Source organism: Delphinus delphis, chromosome 8 (assembly GCF_949987515.2).
Source record: "Delphinus delphis chromosome 8, mDelDel1.2, whole genome shotgun sequence".
Classification (NCBI taxonomy): Eukaryota; Metazoa; Chordata; class Mammalia; order Artiodactyla; family Delphinidae; genus Delphinus; species Delphinus delphis.
The window spans coordinates 1,850,147-1,871,923 of NC_082690.1; positions in this window are offsets into that span (position 1 = coordinate 1,850,147).

Here is a 21,777-nt window from a genome sequence, read left to right on the forward strand (position 1 = left end):
AAAAAAGTGTAAAATCCAGCAAGGCAGGACAGGCCATGGAGAACTGGGAGCCTTGTTATGCTGATGGGCGGGATGTAAATTGCCAACAGACACTCGGGAGAAGTGTATGGTGTTTCCTGAAACATCTAAAAAACAAAGCAACACAGCCTAGGGCACTTCCACTTATGGTCCTATAGCTTAGGGAAATTAAAATCAAAAAGACACAGCCACCCCAAAGTTTGGGACGCCTCTGTTTACAAGAACCTCGTTTACCGTACAAGTTCAATATCACAGAAAGTGAAAACTGGATAAAGAACTTGTGGTACTTACGTACAATGCAGTATCACTCAGCAATGAAATCTATGTCATCAGGCCCGCAGCACCATAATGAGTGGATTCAGGTACGATGATTCTAACTGAAATAAGTCACACAGAAAAAGAAATATCATAAGATATCTCTAATACACAGAATGTAAACTTGGCTCCACAGCAACTGAATTCCAAAACAGAACAGGGTCTCAAACGTAGAAAACCAACTTATGCTTGCTTAAGGGGAAAGGTGAGTTGGGGTGCTGCATAAAACCAGAGATTGAAATGAGCACAGATAAAGTTCCTTAAGCCAAACATGGAATAGACAAGAGCTACTCCTTGCTCAACGAAATGGACTCAACACCGCATATTAAACGCCTAAGAATGTACCTGACTAGTAAGTATCTTAAAACCTATGGATTGCTATGTCTCCGAAAGAGAATCAAGCGTGTGTACAGGGGCATAAACGCAGCAGTGATAGGATTGGAGAGGTTCGGTGAGCAAATGAAGACCCTTTGAAGTCATATTGCATGGTACCCATTCCACGGGTTTCAACTACCAAGGTTTAAGGTATTCTTCCTTCAGCTAAAACATGCATGTGGAACCTAGAGTATGATCAACCATGTGATCGGAAGACGTGTTCAAATATGTCTCCATTTTCATACCCTGGTACCTGGGTACAACATTCCAGACGCTTTATTAACACTCTCCTGTTTTGGAGAGTCAGTCCCTTTAACCTCCTGTTTGGCCCAGTTTGCAATTTCTGGGGAAGATGAACAGGAATAGGGAGAACCAATGAGAGACTAGCTGGAGGTGTCTGGACGGGCAAATTTAACTCTCATTTCCCACCAGGAAGAGGAAATAACCAAAGGCTCAGCGTGCCGTTCCGGAACCAGATTAGGGCCTGAAGCCATCCTGCGGTGTTGCGGCCAGCCCAAAAGAAAGCAAGTTGAAGAAAAGCTCAGGGGCACTGTAATTCACAAACCTGCAGAGTTATAAATGACAGCTATCGTCCAAAAATATACTGAAGTAAGGCTGCCAAGAGGACTTGAATGTGGGGCAGAATTGCAGGAAACCGATTTCAGGAGGTAGACTGGAATTGCACTGAAAGCATAGGAAAAGAGGCAGAACGTCCACAATGATGCACTTGGCCAAAAAGGACGTATGCGTTTTTTCCTGAATATATTCAGGAAAAAACGCATACGCTCTTTTTGGCCAAAAGCAAACTTGCAAAGGAAATCTACACTACAATGAAGTCTCACTTCCCCCCGGTCAAAAGGGCCATCTGAAAAAAGTGTAAAATCCAGAAAGGCAGGACAGGCCATGGAGAACTGGGAGCCTTGTTATGCTGATGGGCGGGATGTAAATTGCCAACAGCCACTCGGGAGAAGTGTATGGTGTTTCCTGAAACATCTAAGAAACAAAGCAACAGAGCCTAGGGCACTTCCACTTATGGTCCTATAGCTTAGGGAAATTAAAATAAAAAAGACACAGCCACCCCAATTTGGGACGCCTCTGTTTACAAGAACCTCGTTTACCGTACAAGTTCAATATCACAGAAAGTGAAAAATGGATAAAGAACTTGTGGTACTTACGTGCAATGCAGTATCACTCAGCAATGAAATCTATGTCATCAGGCCCGTAGCAGCATAATGAGTGGATTCAGGTACAATGATTCTAACTGAAATAAGTCACACAGAAAAAGAAACATCATAAGATATCACTAAAACACAGAATGTAAACTGGGCTACACAGGAACTGAATTCCAAAACAGAACAGGGTCTCAAATGTAGAAAACCAACTTATGCTTGCTTAAGGGGAAAGGTGAGTAGGGGTGCTGCATAAAACCAGAGATTGAAATGAGCACAGATAAAGTTCCTTAAGCCAAATATGGAATAGACAAGAGCTACTCCTTGCTCAACGAAATGGAATCAACACCCCATATTAAACGCCTAAGAATGTACCTGACTAGTAATTATCTTAAAACCTATGGATTGCTATGTCTCCGAAAGAGAATCAAGCGTGTGTACAGGGGCATAAACGAAGCAGTGATAGGATTGGAGAGGTTCGGTGAGCAAATGAAGACCCTTTGAAGTCATATTACATGGTACCCATTACACGGGTCTCAACTCTCCAGGTTTAAGGTATTCTTCCTTCAGCTAAAACATGCATGTGGAACCCAGAGTATGATCAACCATGTGAACGGGAGATGTGTTCAAATATGTCTCAGTTTTCCTCCCGTGGTACTCGGGTGCAACATTCCAGACGCTTTACTAACACTCTCCCCACTTGGAGAGTCAGCGCCTTTAACCTCCTGTTTGGCCCAGTTTGCAATTTCTGTGGAAGATGAACAGGAATAGGGAGAACCAATGAGAGACTAGCTGGAGGTGTCTGGACGGGCAAATTTAACTCTCATTTCCCACCAGGAAGAGGAAATAACCAAAGGCTCAGCGTGCCGTGCCGGAACCAGATTAGGGCCTGAAGCCATCCTGCGGTGTTGCGGCCAGCTCAAAAGAAAGCGAGTTGAAGAAAGGAGCTCAGGGGCACTGTAATTCACAAAAATGTAGAGTTATAAATGACAGCTATCGTCCAAAAATATACTGAAGTAAGGCTGCCAAGAGGACTTGAAAGCGGGGCAGAATTGCAGGAAACCGATTTCAGGAGGTAGACTGGAATTGCATTGAAAGCATAGGAAAAGAGGTAGAACGTCCACAATGATGCACTTGGCCAAAAAGTGCGCATGCGTTTTTTCCTGAATATATTCAGGAAAAAACGCATATGCCCTTTTTGGCCAACCAAGCAAGCTTGCAATGGAAATCGGCACTACAATGAAGTCTCACTTCCCCCCGGTCAAAAGGGCCATCTGAAAAAAGTGTAAAATCCAGCAAGGCAGGACAGGCCATGGAGAACTGGGAGCCTTGTTATGCTGATGGGCGGGATGTAAATTGCCAACACTCACTCGGGAGAAGTGTATGGTGTTTCCTGAAACATCTAAAAAACAAAGCAACACAGCCTAGGGCACTTCCACTTATGGTCCTATAGCTTAGGGAAATTAAAATCAAAAAGACACAGCCACCCCAAAGTTTGGGACGCCTCTGTTTACAAGAACCTCGTTTACCGTACAAGTTCAATATCACAGAAAGTGAAAACTGGATAAAGAACTTGTGGTACTTACGTACAATGCAGTATCACTCAGCAATGAAATCTATGTCATCAGGCCCGCAGCACCATAATGAGTGGATTCAGGTACGATGATTCTAACTGAAATAAGTCACACAGAAAAAGAAATATCATAAGATATCTCTAATACACAGAATGTAAACTTGGCTCCACAGCAACTGAATTCCAAAACAGAACAGGGTCTCAAACGTAGAAAACCAACTTATGCTTGCTTAAGGGGAAAGGTGAGTTGGGGTGCTGCATAAAACCAGAGATTGAAATGAGCACAGATAAAGTTCCTTAAGCCAAACATGGAATAGACAAGAGCTACTCCTTGCTCAACGAAATGGACTCAACACCGCATATTAAACGCCTAAGAATGTACCTGACTAGTAAGTATCTTAAAACCTATGGATTGCTATGTCTCCGAAAGAGAATCAAGCGTGTGTACAGGGGCATAAACGCAGCAGTGATAGGATTGGAGAGGTTCGGTGAGCAAATGAAGACCCTTTGAAGTCATATTGCATGGTACCCATTCCACGGGTTTCAACTACCAAGGTTTAAGGTATTCTTCCTTCAGCTAAAACATGCATGTGGAACCTAGAGTATGATCAACCATGTGATCGGAAGACGTGTTCAAATATGTCTCCATTTTCATACCCTGGTACCTGGGTACAACATTCCAGACGCTTTATTAACACTCTCCTGTTTTGGAGAGTCAGTCCCTTTAACCTCCTGTTTGGCCCAGTTTGCAATTTCTGGGGAAGATGAACAGGAATAGGGAGAACCAATGAGAGACTAGCTGGAGGTGTCTGGACGGGCAAATTTAACTCTCATTTCCCACCAGGAAGAGGAAATAACCAAAGGCTCAGCGTGCCGTGCCGGAACCAGATTAGGGCCTGAAGCCATCCTGCGGTGTTGCGGCCAGCCCAAAAGAAAGCAAGTTGAAGAAAAGCTCAGGGGCACTGTAATTCACAAACCTGCAGAGTTATAAATGACAGCTATCGTCCAAAAATATACTGAAGTAAGGCTGCCAAGAGGACTTGAATGTGGGGCAGAATTGCAGGAAACCGATTTCAGGAGGTAGACTGGAATTGCACTGAAAGCATAGGAAAAGAGGCAGAACGTCCACAATGATGCACTTGGCCAAAAAGGACGTATGCGTTTTTTCCTGAATATATTCAGGAAAAAACGCATACGCTCTTTTTGGCCAAAAGCAAACTTGCAAAGGAAATCTACACTACAATGAAGTCTCACTTCCCCCCGGTCAAAAGGGCCATCTGAAAAAAGTGTAAAATCCAGAAAGGCAGGACAGGCCATGGAGAACTGGGAGCCTTGTTATGCTGATGGGCGGGATGTAAATTGCCAACAGCCACTCGGGAGAAGTGTATGGTGTTTCCTGAAACATCTAAGAAACAAAGCAACAGAGCCTAGGGCACTTCCACTTATGGTCCTATAGCTTAGGGAAATTAAAATAAAAAAGACACAGCCACCCCAATTTGGGACGCCTCTGTTTACAAGAACCTCGTTTACCGTACAAGTTCAATATCACAGAAAGTGAAAAATGGATAAAGAACTTGTGGTACTTACGTGCAATGCAGTATCACTCAGCAATGAAATCTATGTCATCAGGCCCGTAGCAGCATAATGAGTGGATTCAGGTACAATGATTCTAACTGAAATAAGTCACACAGAAAAAGAAACATCATAAGATATCACTAAAACACAGAATGTAAACTGGGCTACACAGGAACTGAATTCCAAAACAGAACAGGGTCTCAAATGTAGAAAACCAACTTATGCTTGCTTAAGGGGAAAGGTGAGTAGGGGTGCTGCATAAAACCAGAGATTGAAATGAGCACAGATAAAGTTCCTTAAGCCAAATATGGAATAGACAAGAGCTACTCCTTGCTCAACGAAATGGACTCAACACCCCATATTAAACGCCTAAGAATGTACCTGACTAGTAAGTATCTTAAAACCTATGGATTGCTATGTCTCCAAAAGAGAATGAAGCGTATGTACAGGGGCATAAACGCAGCAGTGATAGGATTGGAGAGGTTCGGTGAGCAAATGAAGACCCTTTGAAGTCATATTGCATGGTACCCATTACACGGGTCTCAACTCTCCAGGTTTAAGGTATTCTTCCTTCAGCTAAAACATGCATGTGGAACCCAGAGTATGATCAACCATTTGAATGGGAGACGTGTTCAAATATGTCTCAGTTTTCCTCCCCTGGTACTCGGGTGCAACATTCCAGACGCTTTAGTAACACTCTGCCCACTTGGAGAGTCAGCGTCTTTAACCTCCTGTTTGGCCCAGTTTGCAATTTCTGCGGAAGATGAACAGGAATAGCGAGAACCAATGAGAGACTAGCTGGAGGTGTCTGGACGGGCAAATTTAACTCTCATTTCCCACCAGGAAGAGGAAATAACCAAAGGCTCAGCGTGCCGTGCCGGAACCAGATTAGAGCCTGAAGCCATCCTGCGGTGTTGCGGCCAGCTCAAAAGAAAGCGAGTTGAAGAAAGGAGCTCAGGGGCACTGTAATTCACAAACCTGCAGAGTTATAAATGACAGCTATCGTCCAAAAATATACTGAAGTAAGGCTGCCAAGAGGACTTGAAAGCGGGGCAGAATTGCAGGAAACCGATTTCAGGAGGTAGACTGGAATTGCATTGAAAGCATAGGAAAAGAGGCAGAACGTCCACAATGATGCACTTGGCCAAAAAGGGCGTATGCGTTTTTTCCTGAATATATTCAGGAAAAAACGCATACGCCCTTTTTGGCCAACCAAGCAAACTTGCAAAGGAAATCTGCACTACAATGAAGTCTCACTTCCCCCCGGTCAAAAGGGCCATCTGAAAAAAGTGTAAAATCCAGAAAGGCAGGACAGGCCATGGAGAACTGGGAGCCTTGTTATGCTGATGGGAGGGATGTAAATTGCCAACAGACACTGGGGAGAAGTGTATGGTGTTTCCTGAAACATCTAAAAAACAAAGCAACAGAGCCTAGGGCACTTCCACTTATGGTCCTATAGCTTAGGGAAATTAAAATCAAAAAGACACAGCCACCCCAAAGTTTGGGACGCCTCTGTTTACAAGAACATCGTTTACCGTACAAGTTCAATATCACAGAAAGTGAAAAATGGATAAAGAACTTGTGGTACTTACGTACAATGCAGTATCACTCAGCAATGAAATCTATGTCATCAGGCCCGTAGCAGCATAATGAGTGGATTCAGGTACGATGAATCTAACTGAAATAAGTCACACAGAAAAAGAAACATCATAAGATATCACTAATACACGGAATGTAAACTTGGCTACACAGGAACTGAATTCCAAAACAGAACAGGGTCTCAAATTTAGAAAACCAACTTATGCTTGCTTAAGGGGAAAGGTGAGTTGGGGTGCTGCATAAAACCAGAGATTGAAATGAGCACAGATAAAGTTCCTTAAGCCAAATATGGAATAGACAAGAGCTACTCCTTGCTCAACGAAATGGACTCAACACCCCATATTAAATGCCTAAGAATGTACCTGACTAGTAAGTATCTTAAAACCTATGGATTGCTATGTCTCCAAAAGAGAATCAAGTGTGTGTACAGGAGCATAAACGCAGCAGTGATAGGATTGGAGAGGTTCGGTGAGCAAATGAAGACCCTTTGAAGTCATATTGCATGGTACCCATTACACAGGTCTCAACTCTCCAGGTTTAAGGTATTCTTCCTTCAGCTAAAACAGGCATGTGGAACCCAGAGTATGATCAACCGTGTGAACGGTAGACGTGTTCAAATATGTCTCAGTTTTCCTCCCCTGGTACTCGGGTGCAACATTCCAGACACTTTACTAACACTCTCCCCACTTGGAGAGTCAGCGCCTTTAACCTCCTGTTTGGCCCAGTTTGCAATTTCTGTGGAAGATGAACAGGAATAGGGAGAACCAATGAGAGACTAGCTGGAGGTGTCTGGACGGGCAAATTTAACTCTCATTTCCCACCAGGAAGAGGAAATAACCAAAGGCTCAGCGTGCCGTGCCGGAACCAGATTAGGGCCTGAAGCCATCCTGCGGTGTTGCGGCCAGCTCAAAAGAAAGGGAGTTGAAGAAAGGAGCTCAGGGGCACTGTAATTCACAAACCTGCAGAGTTATAAATGACAGCTATCATCCAAATATATACTGAAGTAAGGCTGCCAAGAGGACTTGAAAGCGGGGCAGAATTGCAGGAAACCGATTTCAGGAGGTAGACTGCAATTGCATTGAAAGCATAGGAAAAGAGGCAGAACGTCCACAATGATGCACTTGGCCAAAAAGGGCGTATGCGTTTTTTCCTGAATATATTCAGGAAAAAACGCATACGCCCTTTTTGGCCAACCAAGCAAGCTTGCAAAGGAAATCTGCACTACAATGAAGTCTCACTTCCCTCCGGTCAAAAGGGCCATCTGAAAAAAGTGTAAAATCCAGAAAGGCAGGACAGGCCATGGAGAACTGGGAACCTTGTTATGCTGATGGGCGGGATGTAAATTGCCAACAGACACTCAGGAGAAGTGTATGGTGTTTCCTGAAACATCTAAAAAACAAAGCAACAGAGCCTAGGGCACTTCCACTTATGGTCCTATAGCTTAGGGAAATTAAAATCAAAAAGACACAGCCACCCCAAAGTTTGGAACGTCTCTGTTTACAAGAACCTCGTTTACAGTACAAGTTCAACATCGCAGAAAGTGAAAAATGGATAAAGAAGTTGTGGTATTTACTTACAAAGCAATATCACTCAGCAATAAAATCTTGTCATCAGGCCCTTAGCAGCACAATGAGTGGATTCAGGTATGATAATTCTAACTGAAATAAGTCACACAGAAAAAGAAACATCATAAGATATCAGTAATACACGGAATGGAAACTTGGCTACACAGGAACTGAATTCCAAAACAGAACAGGGTCTCAAATTTAGAAAACCAACTTATGCTTGCTTAAGGGTAAAGGTGAGTTGGGGTGCTGCATAAAACCAGAGATTGAAATGAGCACAGATAAAGTTCCTTAAGCCAAATATGGAATAGACAAGAGCTACTCCTTGCTCAACGAAATGGACTCAACACCCCATATTAAACGCCTAAGAATGTACCTGACTAGTAAGTATCTTAAAACCTATGGATTGCTATGTCTCCGAAAGAGAATCAAGCATGTTTACAGGGGCATAAACGCAGCAGTGATAGGATTGGAGAGGTTCGGTGAGCAAATGAAGACCCTTTGAAGTCATATTGCATGGTACTCATTACACGGGTCTCAACTCTCCAGGTTTAAGGTATTCTTCCTTCAGCTAAAACATGCATGTGGAACCCAGAGTATGATCAACCGTGTGAACGGGAGACGTGTTCAAATATGTCTCAGTTTTCCTCCCCTGGTACTCGGGTGCAACATTCCAGACGCTTTACTAACACTCTCCCCACTTGGAGAGTCAGCGCCTTTAACCTCCTGTTTGGCCCATTTTGCAATTTCTGCGGAAGATGAACAGGAATAGGGAGAACCAATGAGAGACTAGCTGGAGGTGTCTGGACGGGCAAATTTAACTCTCATTTCCCACCAGGAAGAGGAAATAACCAAAGGCTCAGCGTGCCGTGCCGGAACCAGATTGGGGCCTAAAGCCATCCTGCGGTGTTGCGGCCAGCTCACAAGAAAGCGAGTTGAAGAAAGGAGCTCAGGGGCACTGTAATTCAAAAACCTGCAGAGTTATAAATGACAGCTATCGTCCAAAAATATACTGAAGTAAGGCTGCCAAGAGGACTTGAAAGCGGGGCAGAATTGCAGGAAACCGATTTCAGGAGGTAGACTGGAATTGCATTGAAAGCATAGGAAAAGAGGCAGAACGTCCACAATGATGCACTTGGCCAAAAAGGGCGTATGCGTTTTTTCCTGAATATATTCAGGCAAAAACGCATACGTCCTTTTTGGCCAACCAAGCAAGCTTGTAAAGGAAATCTGCACTACAATGAAGTCTCACTTCCCCCCGGTCAAAAGGGCCATCTGAAAAAAGTGTAAAATCCAGCAAGGCAGGACAGGCCATGGAGAACTGGGAGCCTTGTTATGCTGATGGGCGGGATGTAATTTGCCAACAGACACTCGGGAGAAGTGTATGGTGTTTCCTGAAACATCTAAGAAACAAAGCAACAGAGCCTAGGGCACTTCCACTTATGGTCCTATAGCTTAGGGAAATTAAAATCAAAAAGACACAGCCACCCCAATTTGGGACGCCTCTGTTTACAAGAACCTCGTTTACCGTACAAGTTCAATATCACAGAAAGTGAAAAATGGATAAAGAACTTGTGGTACTTACGTACAATGCAGTATCACTCAGCAATGAAATCTATGTCATCAGGCCCGTAGCAGCATAATGAGTGGATTCAGGTACGATGATTCTAACTGAAATAAATCACACAGAAAAAGAAACATCATAAGATATCACTAATACACAGAATGTAAACTTGGCTACACAGGAACTGAATTCCAAAACAGAACAGGGTCGCAAATGTAGAAAACCAACTTATGCTTGCTTAAGGGGAAAGGTGAGTTGGGGTGCTGCATAAAACCAGAGATTGAAATGAGCACAGATAAAGTTCCTTAAGCCAAATATGGAATACACAAGAGCTATTCCTTGCTCAACGAAATGGACTCAACACCCCATATTAAACGCCTAAGAATGTACCTGACTAGTAAGTATCTTAAAACCTATGGATTGCTATGTCTCCGAAAGAGAATCAAGCATGTGTACAGGGACATAAACGCAGCAGTGATAGGATTGGAGAGGTTCGGTGAGCAAATGAAGACCCTTTGAAGTCATATTGCATGGTACCCATTCCACGGGTTTCAACTACCCAGTTTTAAGGTATTCTCCCTTCAGCTAAAACATGCATGTGGAACCTAGAGTATGATCAACCATGTGATCGGGAGACGTGTTCAAATATGTCTCAGTTTTCCTCCCCTGGTACTCGGGTGCAACATTCCAGACGCTTTAGTAACACTCTCCCCACTTGGAGAGTCAGCGCCTTTAACCTCCTGTTTGGCCCAGTTTGCAATTTCTGCGGAAGATGAACAGGAATAGCGAGAACCAATGAGAGACTAGCTGGAGGTGTCTGGACGGGCAAATTTAACTCTCATTTCCCACCAGGAGGAGGAAATAACCAAAGGCTCAGCGTGCCGTGCCGGAACCAGATTAGGGCCTGAAGCCATCCTGCGGTGTTGCAGCCAGCTCAAAAGAAAGCGAGTTGAAGAAAGGAGCTCAGGGGCACTGTAATTCACAAACCTGCAGAGTTATAAATGACAGCTATCGTCCAAACATATTCTGAAGTAAGGCTGCCAAGAGGACTTGAAAGCGGGGCAGAATTGCAGGAAACCGATTTCAGGAGGTAGACTGGAATTGCATTGAAAGCATAGGAAAAGAGGCAGAACGTCCACAATGATGCACTTAGCCAAAAAGGGCGTATGCGTTTTTTCCTGAATATATTCAGGAAAAAACGCATACGCCCTTTTTGGCCAACCAAGCAAACTAGCAAAGGAAATCTGCACTACAATGAAGTCTCACTTCCCCCCGGTCAAAAGGGCCATCTGAAAAAAGTGTAAAATCCAGAAAGGCAGGACAGGCCATGGAGAACTGGGAGCCTTGTTATGCTGATGGGCGGGATGTAAATTGCCAACAGACACTCGGGAGAAGTGTATGGTGTTTCCTGAAACATCTAAAAAACAAAGCAACAGAGCCTAGGGCACTTCCACTTATGGTCCTATAGCTTAGGGAAATTAAAATCAAAAAGACACAGCCACCCCAATGTTTGGGACGCCTCTGTTTACAAGAACCTCATTTACCGTACAAGTTCAATATCACAGAAAGTGAAAAATGGATAAAGAACTTGTGGTACTTACGTACAATGCAGTATCACTCAGCAATGAAATCTATGTCATCAGGCCCGTAGCAGCATAATGAGTGGATTCAGGTACGATGATTCTAACTGAAATAAGTCACACAGAAAAAGAAACATCATAAGATATCACTAATACACGGAATGTAAACTTGGCTACACAGGAACTGAATTCCAAAACAGAACAGGGTCTCAAATTTAGAAAACCAACTTATGCTTGCTTAAGGGGAAAGGTGAGTTGGGGTGCTGCATAAAACCAGAGATTGAAATGAGCACAGATAAAGTTCCTTAAGCCAAATATGGAATAGACAAGAGCTACTCCTTGCTCAACGAAATGACTCAACACCCGATATTAAACAACTAAGAATGTACCTGACTAGTAAGTATCTTAAAACCTATGGATTGCTATGTCTCCGAAAGAGAATCAAGCATGTGTACAGGGGCACAAACGCAGCAGTGATAGGATTGGAGAGGTTCGGTGAGCAAATGAATACCCTTTGAAATCATATTGCATGGTACCCATTACACGGGTCTCAACTCTCCAGGTTTAAGGTATTCTTCCTTCAGCTAAAACATGCATGTGGAACACAGAGTATGATCAACCGTGTGAACGGGAGACGTGTTCAAATATGTCTCAGTTTTCCTCCCCTGGTACTCGGGTGCAACATTCCAGACGCTTTACTAACACTCTCACCACTTGGAGAGTCAGCACCTTTAACCTCCTGCTTGGCCCAGTTTGCAATTTCTGCGGAAGATGAACAGGAATAACGAGAACCAAAGAGAGACTAGCTGGAAGTGTCTGGACGGGCAAATTTAACTCTCATTTCCCACCAGGAAGAGGAATTAACCAAAGGCTCAGCGTGCCGTGCCGGAACCAGATTAGGGCCTGAAGCCATCCTGCGGTGTTGCGGCCACCTCACAAGAAAGCGAGTTGAAGAAAGGAGCTCAGGGGCACTGTAATTCACAAACCTGCAGAGTTATAAATGACAGCTATCGTCCAAAAATATACTGAAGTAAGGCTGCCAAGAGGACTTGAAAGCGGGGCAGAATTGCAGGAAACCGATTTCAGGAGGTAGACTGGAATTGCATTGAAAGCATAGGAAAAGAGGCAGAACGTCCACAATGATGCACTTGGCCAAAAAGGGCGTATGCGTTTTTTCCTGAATATATTCAGGAAAAAACGCATACGCCCTTTTTGGCCAACCAAGCAAACTTGCAAAGGAAATCTGCACTACAATGAAGTCTCACTTCCCCCCGGTCAAAAGGGCCATCTGAAAAAAGTGTAAAATCCAGAAAGGCAGGACAGGCCATGGAGAACTGGGAGCCTTGTTATGCTGATGGGCGGGATGTAAATTGCCAACAGACACTCGGGAGAAGTGTATGGTGTTTCCTGAAACATCTAAAAAACAAAGCAACAGAGCCTAGGGCATTTCCACTTATGGTCCTATAGCTTAGGGAAATTAAAATCAAAAAGACACAGCCACCCCGAAGTTTGGAACGGCTCTGTTTACAAGAACCTCGTTTACAGTACAAGTTCAACATCGCATAAAGTGAAAAATGGATAAAGAATTTGTGGTATTTACTTACAAAGCAATATCACTCAGCAATGAAATCTATGTCATCAGGCCCTTACAGCACAATGAGTGGATTCAGGTATGATGATTCTAACTGAAATAAGTCACACAGAAATAGAAACATCATAAGATATCAGTAATACACGGAATGTAAACTTGGCTACACAGGAACTGAATTACAGAACAGAACAGGGTCTCAAATCTAGAAAACCAACTTATGCTTGCTTAAGGGGAAAGGTGAGTTGGGGTGCTGCATAAAACCAGAGATTGAAATGAGCACAGATAAAGTTCCTTAAGACAAATATGGAATAGACAAGAGCTACTCCTTGCTCAACGAAATGGACACAACACCGCATATTCAACGCCTAAGAATGTACCTGACTAGTAAGTATCTTAAAACCTATGGATTGCTATGTCTCCGAAACAGAATCAAGCATGTGTACAGGGGCATAAACGCACCAGTGATAGGACTAGAGAGGATCGGTGAGTAAATGAAGACCCTTTGAAGTCATATTGCATGGTACCCATTCCACAGATTTCAACTACCCACGTTTAAGTTATTCTTCCTTCAGCTAAAACATGCATGTGGAACCCAGAGTATGATCAACCGTGTGAACGGGAGACGTGTTCAAATATGTCTCAGTTTTCCTCCCCTGGTACTCGGGTGCAACATTCCAGACGCTTTACTAACACTCTCCCCACTTGGAGAGTCAGCGTCTTTAAGCTCCTGTTTGGCCCAGTTTGCAATTTCTGCGGAAGATGAACAGGAATAGGGAGAACCAATGAGAGACTGGCTGGAGGTGTCTGGACGGGCAAATTTAACTCTCATTTCCCACCAGGAAGAGGAATTAATCAAAGGCTCAGCGTGCCGTGCCGGAACCAGATTAGGGCCTGAAGCCATCCTGCGGTGTTGCGGCCACCTCACAAGAAAGCGAGTTGAAGAAAGGAGCTCAGGGGCACTGTAATTCACAAACCTGCAGAGTTATAAATGACAGCTATCGTCCAAAAATATACTGAAGTAAGGCTGCCAAGAGGACTTGAAAGCGCGGCAGAATTGCAGGAAACCGATTTCAGGAGGTAGACTGGAATTGCATTGAAAGCATAGGAAAAGAGGCAGAACGTCCACAATGATGCACTTGGCCAAAAAGGGCGTATGCGTTTTTTCCTGAATATATTCAGGAAAAAACGCATACGCCCTTTTTGGCCAACCAAGAAAGCTTGCAAAGGAAATCTGCACTACAATGAAGTCTCACTTCCCCCTGGTCAAAAGGGCCATCTGAAAAAAGTGTAAAATCCAGAAAGGCAGGACAGGCCATGGAGAACTGGGAGCCTTGTTATGCTGATGGGCGGGATGTAAATTGCCAACAGACACTCGGGAGAAGTGTATGCTGTTTCCTGAAACATCTAAAAAACAAAGCAACAGAGCCTAGGGCACTTCCACTTATGGTCCTATAGCTTAGGGAAATTAAAATCAAAAAGACACAGCCACCCCGAAGTTTGGGACGCCTCTGTTTACAAGAACCTCGTTTACAGTACAAGTTCAACATCACAGAAAGTGAAAAATGGATAAAGAACTTGTGGTACTTACGTACAATGCAGTATCACTCAGCAATGAAATCTATGTCATCAGGCCCGTAGCAGCATAATGAGTGGATTCAGGTACGATGATTCTAACTGAAATAAGTCACACAGAAAAAGAAACATCATAAGATATCAGTAATACACGGAATGTAAACTTGGCTACACAGGAACTGAATTCCAAAACAGAACAGGGTCTCAAATTTAGAAAACCAACTTATGCTTGCTTAAGGGGAAAGGTGAGTTGGGGTGCTGCATAAAACCAGAGATTGAAATGAGCACAGATAAAGTTCTATAAGGCAAATATGGAATAGACAAGAGCTACTCCTTGCTCAACGAAATGGACTCAACACCCCATATTAAACGCCTAAGAATGTACCTGACTAGTAGGTATCTTAAAACCTGTGGATTGCTATGTCTGCGAAAGAGAATCAAGCATGTGTACAGGGGCATAAACGCAGCAGTGATAGGATTGGAGAGGTTCGGTGAGCAAATGAAGACCCTTTGAAGTCATACTGCATGGTACCCATTACACGGGTCTCAACTCTCCAGGTTTAAGGTATTCTTCCTTCAGCTAAAACATGCATGTGGAACCTAAAGTATGATCAACCGTGTGAACGGGAGACGTGTTCAAATATGTCTCAGTTTTCATACCCTGGTACTCGGGTGCAACATTCCAGATGCTTTACTAACACTCTCCCGACATGGAGAGTCAGCGCCTTTAACCTCCTGTTTGGCCCAGTTTGCAATTTCTGCGGAAGATGAACAGGAATAGCGAGAACCAATGAGAGACTAGCTGGAGGTGTCTGGACGGGCAAATTTAACTCTCATTTCCCACCAGGAAGAGGAATTAACCAAAGGCTCAGCGTGCCGTGCCGGAATCAGATTAGGGCCTGAAGCCATCCTGCGGTGTTGCGGCCAGGTCACAAGAAAGCGAGTGGAAGAAAGGAGCTCAGGGGCACTGTAATTCACAAACCTGCAGAGTTATAAATGACAGCTATCGTCCAAAAATATACTGAAGTAAGGCTGCCAAGAGGACTTGAAAGCGGGGCAGAATTGCAGGAAACCGATTTCAGGAGGTAGACTGGAATTGCATTGAAAGCATAGGAAAAGAGGCAGAACGTCCACAATGATGCACTTGGCCAAAAAGGGCGTATGCGTTTTTTCCTGAATATATTCAGGAAAAAACGCATACGCCCTTTTTGGCCAACCAAGCAAGCTTGCAAAGGAAATCTGCACTACAATGAAGTCTCACTTCCCCCCGGTCAAAAGGGCCATCTGAAAAAAGTGTAAAATCCAGAAAGGCAGGACAGGCCATGGAGAACTGGGAGCCTTGTTATGCTGATGGGTGGGATGTAAATTGCCAACAGACACTCGGGAGAAGTGTATGGTGTTTCCTGAAACATCTAAAAATCAAAGCAACAGAGCCTAGGGCACTTCCACTTATGGTCCTATAGCTTAGGGAAATTAAAATCAAAAAGACACAGCCACCCCAAAGTTTGGGACGCCTCTGTTTACAAGAACCTCATTTACTGTACAAGTTCAATATCACAGAAAGTGAAAAATGGATAAAGAACTTGTGGAACTTACGTACAATGCAGTATCACTCAGCAATGAAATCTATGTCATCAGGCCCGTAGCAGCAATAATGAGTGGATTCAGGTACGATGATTCTAACTGAAATAAGTCACACAGAAAAAGAAACATCATAAGATATCAGTAATACACGGAATGTAAACTTGGCTACACATGAACTGAATTACAGAACATAACAGGGTCTCAAACTTAGAAAACCAACTTATGCTTGCTTAAGGGGAAAGGTGAGTTGGGGTGCTGCATAAAACCAGAGATTGAAATGAGCACAGATAAAGTTCCTTAAGCCAAATACGGAATAGACAAGAGCTACTCCTTGCTCAACGAAATGGACTCAACACCGCATATTAAACGCCTAAGAATGTACCTGACTAGTAAGTATCTTAAAACCTATGGATTGCTATGTCTCCAAAAGAGAATCAAGCGTGTGTACAGGGGCATAAACGCAGCAGTGATAGGATTGGAGAGGTTCGGTGAGCAAATGAAGACCCTTTGAAGTCATATTGCATCGTACCCATTCCACAGGTTTCAACTACCCAGGTTTAAGGTATTCTTCCTTCAGCTAAAACATGCATGTGGAACCCAGAGTATGATCAACCGTGTGAACGGGAGACGTGTTCAAATATGTCTCAGTTTTCGTACCCTGTTACTCGGGTGCAACATTCCAGACGCTTTACTAACACTCTCCCCACTTGGAGAGTCAGCGCCTTTAACCTCCTGTTTGGCCCAGTTTGCAATTTCTGCGGAAGATGAACAGGAATAACGAGAACCAATGAGAGACTAGCTGGAAGTGTCTGGACGGGCAAATTTAACTCTCATTTCCCACCAGGAAGAGGAATTAACCAAAGGCTCAGCGTGCCGTGCCGGAACCAGATTAGGGCCTGAAGCCATCCTGCGGTGTTGCGGCCACCTCACAAGAAAGCGAGTTGAAGAAAGGAGCTCAGGGGCACTGTAATTCACAAACCTGCAGAGTTATAAATGACAGCTATCGTCCAAAAATATACTGAAGTGAGGCTGCCAAGAGGACTTGAAAGCGGGGCAGAATTGCAGGAAACCGATTTCAGGAGGTAGACTGGAATTGCATTGAAAGCATAGGAAAAGAGGCAGAACGTCCACAATGATGCACTTGGCCAAAAAGGGCGTATGCGTTTTTTCCTGAATATATTCAGGAAAAAACGCATACGCCCTTTTTGGCCAACCAAGCAAGCTTGCAAAGGAAATCTGCACTACAATGAAGTCTCACTTCCCCCCGGTCAAAAGGGCCATCTGAAAAAAGTGTAAAATCCAGAAAGGCAGGACAGGCCATGGAGAACTGGGAGCCTTGTTATGCTGATGGGCGGGATGTAAATTGCCAACAAACACTCGGGAGAAGTGTATGGTGTTTCCTGAAACATCTAAAAAACAAAGCAACAGAGCCTAGGGCACTTCCACTTATGGTCCTATAGCTTAGGGAAATTAAAATCAAAAAGACACAGCCACCCCGAAGTTTGGGACGCCTCTGTTTACAAGAACCTCGTTTACAGTACAAGTTCAACATCGCATAAAGTGAAAAATGGATAAAGAATTTGTGGTATTTACTTACAAAGCAATATCACTCAGCAATGAAATCTATGTCATCAGGCCCTTAGCAGCACAATGAGTGGATTCAGGTATGATGATTCTAACTGAAATAAGTCACACAGAAATAGAAACATCATAAGATATCAGTAATACACGGAATGTAAACTTGGCTACACAGGAACTGAATTACAGAACAGAACAGGGTCTCAAATTTAGAAAACCAACTTATGCTTGCTTAAGGGGAAAGGTGAGTTGGGGTGCTGCATAAAACCAGAGATTGAAATGAGCACAGATAAAGTTCCTTAAGCCAAATATGGAATAGACAAGAGCTACTCCTTGCTCAACGAAATGGACTCAACACCGCATATTAAATGCCTAAGAATGTACCTGACTAGTAAGTATCTTAAAACCTATGGATTGCTATGTCTCCGAAAGAGAATCAAGCATGTGTACAGGGGCATAAACGCAGCAGTGATAGGACTGGAGAGGCTCGGTGAGTAAATGAAGACCCTTTGAAATCATATTGCATGGTACCCATTCCACAGGTTTCAACTACCCAGGTTTAAGGTATTCTTCCTTCAGCTAAATCATGCATGTGGAACCCAGAGTATGATCAACCGTGTGAACGGGAGACGTGTTCAAATATGTCTCAGTTTTCCTCCCCTGGTACTCGGGTGCAACATTCCAGACGCTTTACTAACACTCTCCCCACTTGGAGAGTCAGCGCCTTTAACCTCCTGTTTGGCCCAGTTTGCAATTTCTGCGGAAGATGAACAGGAATAACGAGAACCAATGAGAGACTAGCTGGAAGTGTCTGGACGGGCAAATTTAACTCTCATTTCCCACCAGGAAGAGGAATTAACCAAAGGCTCAGCGTGCCGTGCCGGAACCAGATTAGGGCCTGAAGCCATCCTGCGGTGTTGCGGCCACCTCACAAGAAAGCGAGTTGAAGAAAGGAGCTCAGGGGCACTGTAATTCACAAACCTGCAGAGTTATAAATGACAGCTATCGTCCAAAAATATACTGAAGTAAGGCTGCCAAGAGGACTTGAAAGCGGGGCAGAATTGCAGGAAACCGATTTCAAGAGGTAGACTGGAATTGCATTGAAAGCATAGGAAAAGAGGCAGAACGTCCACAATGATGCACTTGGCCAAAAAGGGCGTATGCGTTTTTTCCTGAATATATTCAGGAAAAAACGCATACGCCCTTTTTGGCCAACCAAGCAAGCTTGCAAAGGAAATCTGCACTACAATGAAGTCTCACTTCCCCCCGGTCAAAAGGGCCATCTGAAAAAAGTGTAAAATCCAGAAAGGCAGGACAGGCCATGGAGAACTGGGAGCCTTGTTATGCTGATGGGCGGGATGTAAATTGCCAACAGACACTCGGGAGAAGTGTATGGTGTTTCCTGAAACATCTAAAAAACAAAGCAACAGAGCCTAGGGCACTTCCACTTATGGTCCTATAGCTTAGGGAAATTAAAATCAAAAAGACACAGCCACCCCGAAGTTTGGGACGCCTCTGTTTACAAGAACCTCGTTTACAGTACAAGTTCAACATCGCATAAAGTGAAAAATGGATAAAGAATTTGTGGTATTTACTTACAAAGCAATATCACTCAGCAATGAAATCTATGTCATCAGGCCCTTAGCAGCACAATGAGTGGATTCAGGTATGATGATTCTAACTGAAATAAGTCACACAGAAATAGAAACATCATAAGATATCAGTAATACACGGAATGTAAACTTGGCTACACAGGAACTGAATTACAGAACAGAACAGGGTCTCAAATTTAGAAAACCAACTTATGCTTGCTTAAGGGGAAAGGTGAGTTGGGGTGCTGCATAAAACCAGAGATTGAAATGAGCACAGATAAAGTTCCTTAAGCCAAATATGGAATAGACAAGAGCTACTCCTTGCTCAACGAAATGGACTCAACACCCCATATTAAATGCCTAAGAATGTACCTGACTAGTAAGTATCTTAAAACCTATGGATTGCTATGTCTCCGAAAGAGAATCAAGCATGTGTACAGGGGCATAAACGCAGCAGTGATAGGACTGGAGAGGCTCGGTGAGTAAATGAAGACCCTTTGAAATCATATTGCATGGTACCCATTCCACAGGTTTCAACTACCCAGGTTTAAGGTATTCTTCCTTCAGCTAAATCATGCATGTGGAACCCAGAGTATGATCAACCGTGTGAACGGGAGACGTGTTCAAATATGTCTCAGTTTTCCTCCCCTGGTACTCGGGTGCAACATTCCAGACGCTTTACTAACACTCTCCCCACTTGGAGAGTCAGCGCCTTTAACCTCCTGTTTGGCCCAGTTTGCAATTTCTGCGGAAGATGAACAGGAATAACGAGAACCAATGAGAGACTAGCTGGAAGTGTCTGGACGGGCAAATTTAACTCTCATTTCCCACCAGGAAGAGGAATTAACCAAAGGCTCAGCGTGCCGTGCCGGAACCAGATTAGGGCCTGAAGCCATCCTGCGGTGTTGCGGCCACCTCACAAGAAAGCGAGTTGAAGAAAGGAGCTCAGGGGCACTGTAATTCACAAACCTGCAGAGTTATAAATGACAGCTATCGTCCAAAAATATACTGAAGTAAGGCTGCCAAGAGGACTTGAAAGCGGGGCAGAATTGCAGGAAACCGATTTCAAGAGGTAGACTGGAATTGCATTGAAAGCATAGGAAAAGAGGCAGAACGTCCACAATGATGCACTTGGCCAAAAAGGGCGTATGCGTTTTTTCCTGAATATATTCAGGAAAAAACGCATACGCCCTTTTTGGCCAACCAAGCAAGCTTGCAAAGGAAATCTGCACTACAATGAAGTCTCACTTCCCCCCGGTCAAAAGGGCCATCTGAAAAAAGTGTAAAATCCAGAAAGGCAGGACAGGCCATGGAGAACTGGGAGCCTTGTTATGCTGATGGGCGGGATGTAAATTGCCAACAGACACTCGGGAGAAGTGTATGGTGTTTCCTGAAACATCTAAAAAACAAAGCAACAGAGCCTAGGGCACTTCCACTTATGGTCCTATAGCTTAGGGAAATTAAAATCAAAAAGACACAGCCACCCCGAAGTTTGGGACGCCTCTGTTTACAAGAACCTCGTTTACAGTACAAGTTCAACATCGCATAAAGTGAAAAATGGATAAAGAATTTGTGGTATTTACTTACAAAGCAATATCACTCAGCAATGAAATCTATGTCATCAGGCCCTTAGCAGCACAATGAGTGGATTCAGGTATGATGATTCTAACTGAAATAAGTCACACAGAAATAGAAACATCATAAGATATCAGTAATACACGGAATGTAAACTTGGCTACACAGGAACTGAATTACAGAACAGAACAGGGTCTCAAATTTAGAAAACCAACTTATGCTTGCTTAAGGGGAAAGGTGAGTTGGGGTGCTGCATAAAACCAGAGATTGAAATGAGCACAGATAAAGTTCCTTAAGCCAAATATGGAATAGACAAGAGCTACTCCTTGCTCAACGAAATGGACTCAACACCGCATATTAAATGCCTAAGAATGTACCTGACTAGTAAGTATCTTAAAACCTATGGATTGCTATGTCTCCGAAAGAGAATCAAGCATGTGTACAGGGGCATAAACGCAGCAGTGATAGGACTGGAGAGGCTCGGTGAGTAAATGAAGACCCTTTGAAATCATATTGCATGGTACCCATTCCACAGGTTTCAACTACCCAGGTTTAAGGTATTCTTCCTTCAGCTAAATCATGAATGTGGAACCCAGAGTATGATCAACCGTGTGAACGGGAGACGTGTTCAAATATGTCTCAGTTTTCCTCCCCTGGTACTCGGGTGCAACATTCCAGACGCTTTACTAACACTCTCCCCACTTGGAGAGTCAGCGCCTTTAACCTCCTGTTTGGCCCAGTTTGCAATTTCTGCGGAAGATGAACAGGAATAACGAGAACCAATGAGAGACTAGCTGGAAGTGTCTGCACGGGCAAATTTAACTCTCATTTCCCACCAGGAAGAGGAATTAACCAAAGGCTCAACGTGCCGTGCCGGAACCAGATTAGGGCCTGAAGCCATCCTGCGGTGTTGCGGCCACCTCACAAGAAAGCGAGTTGAAGAAAGGAGCTC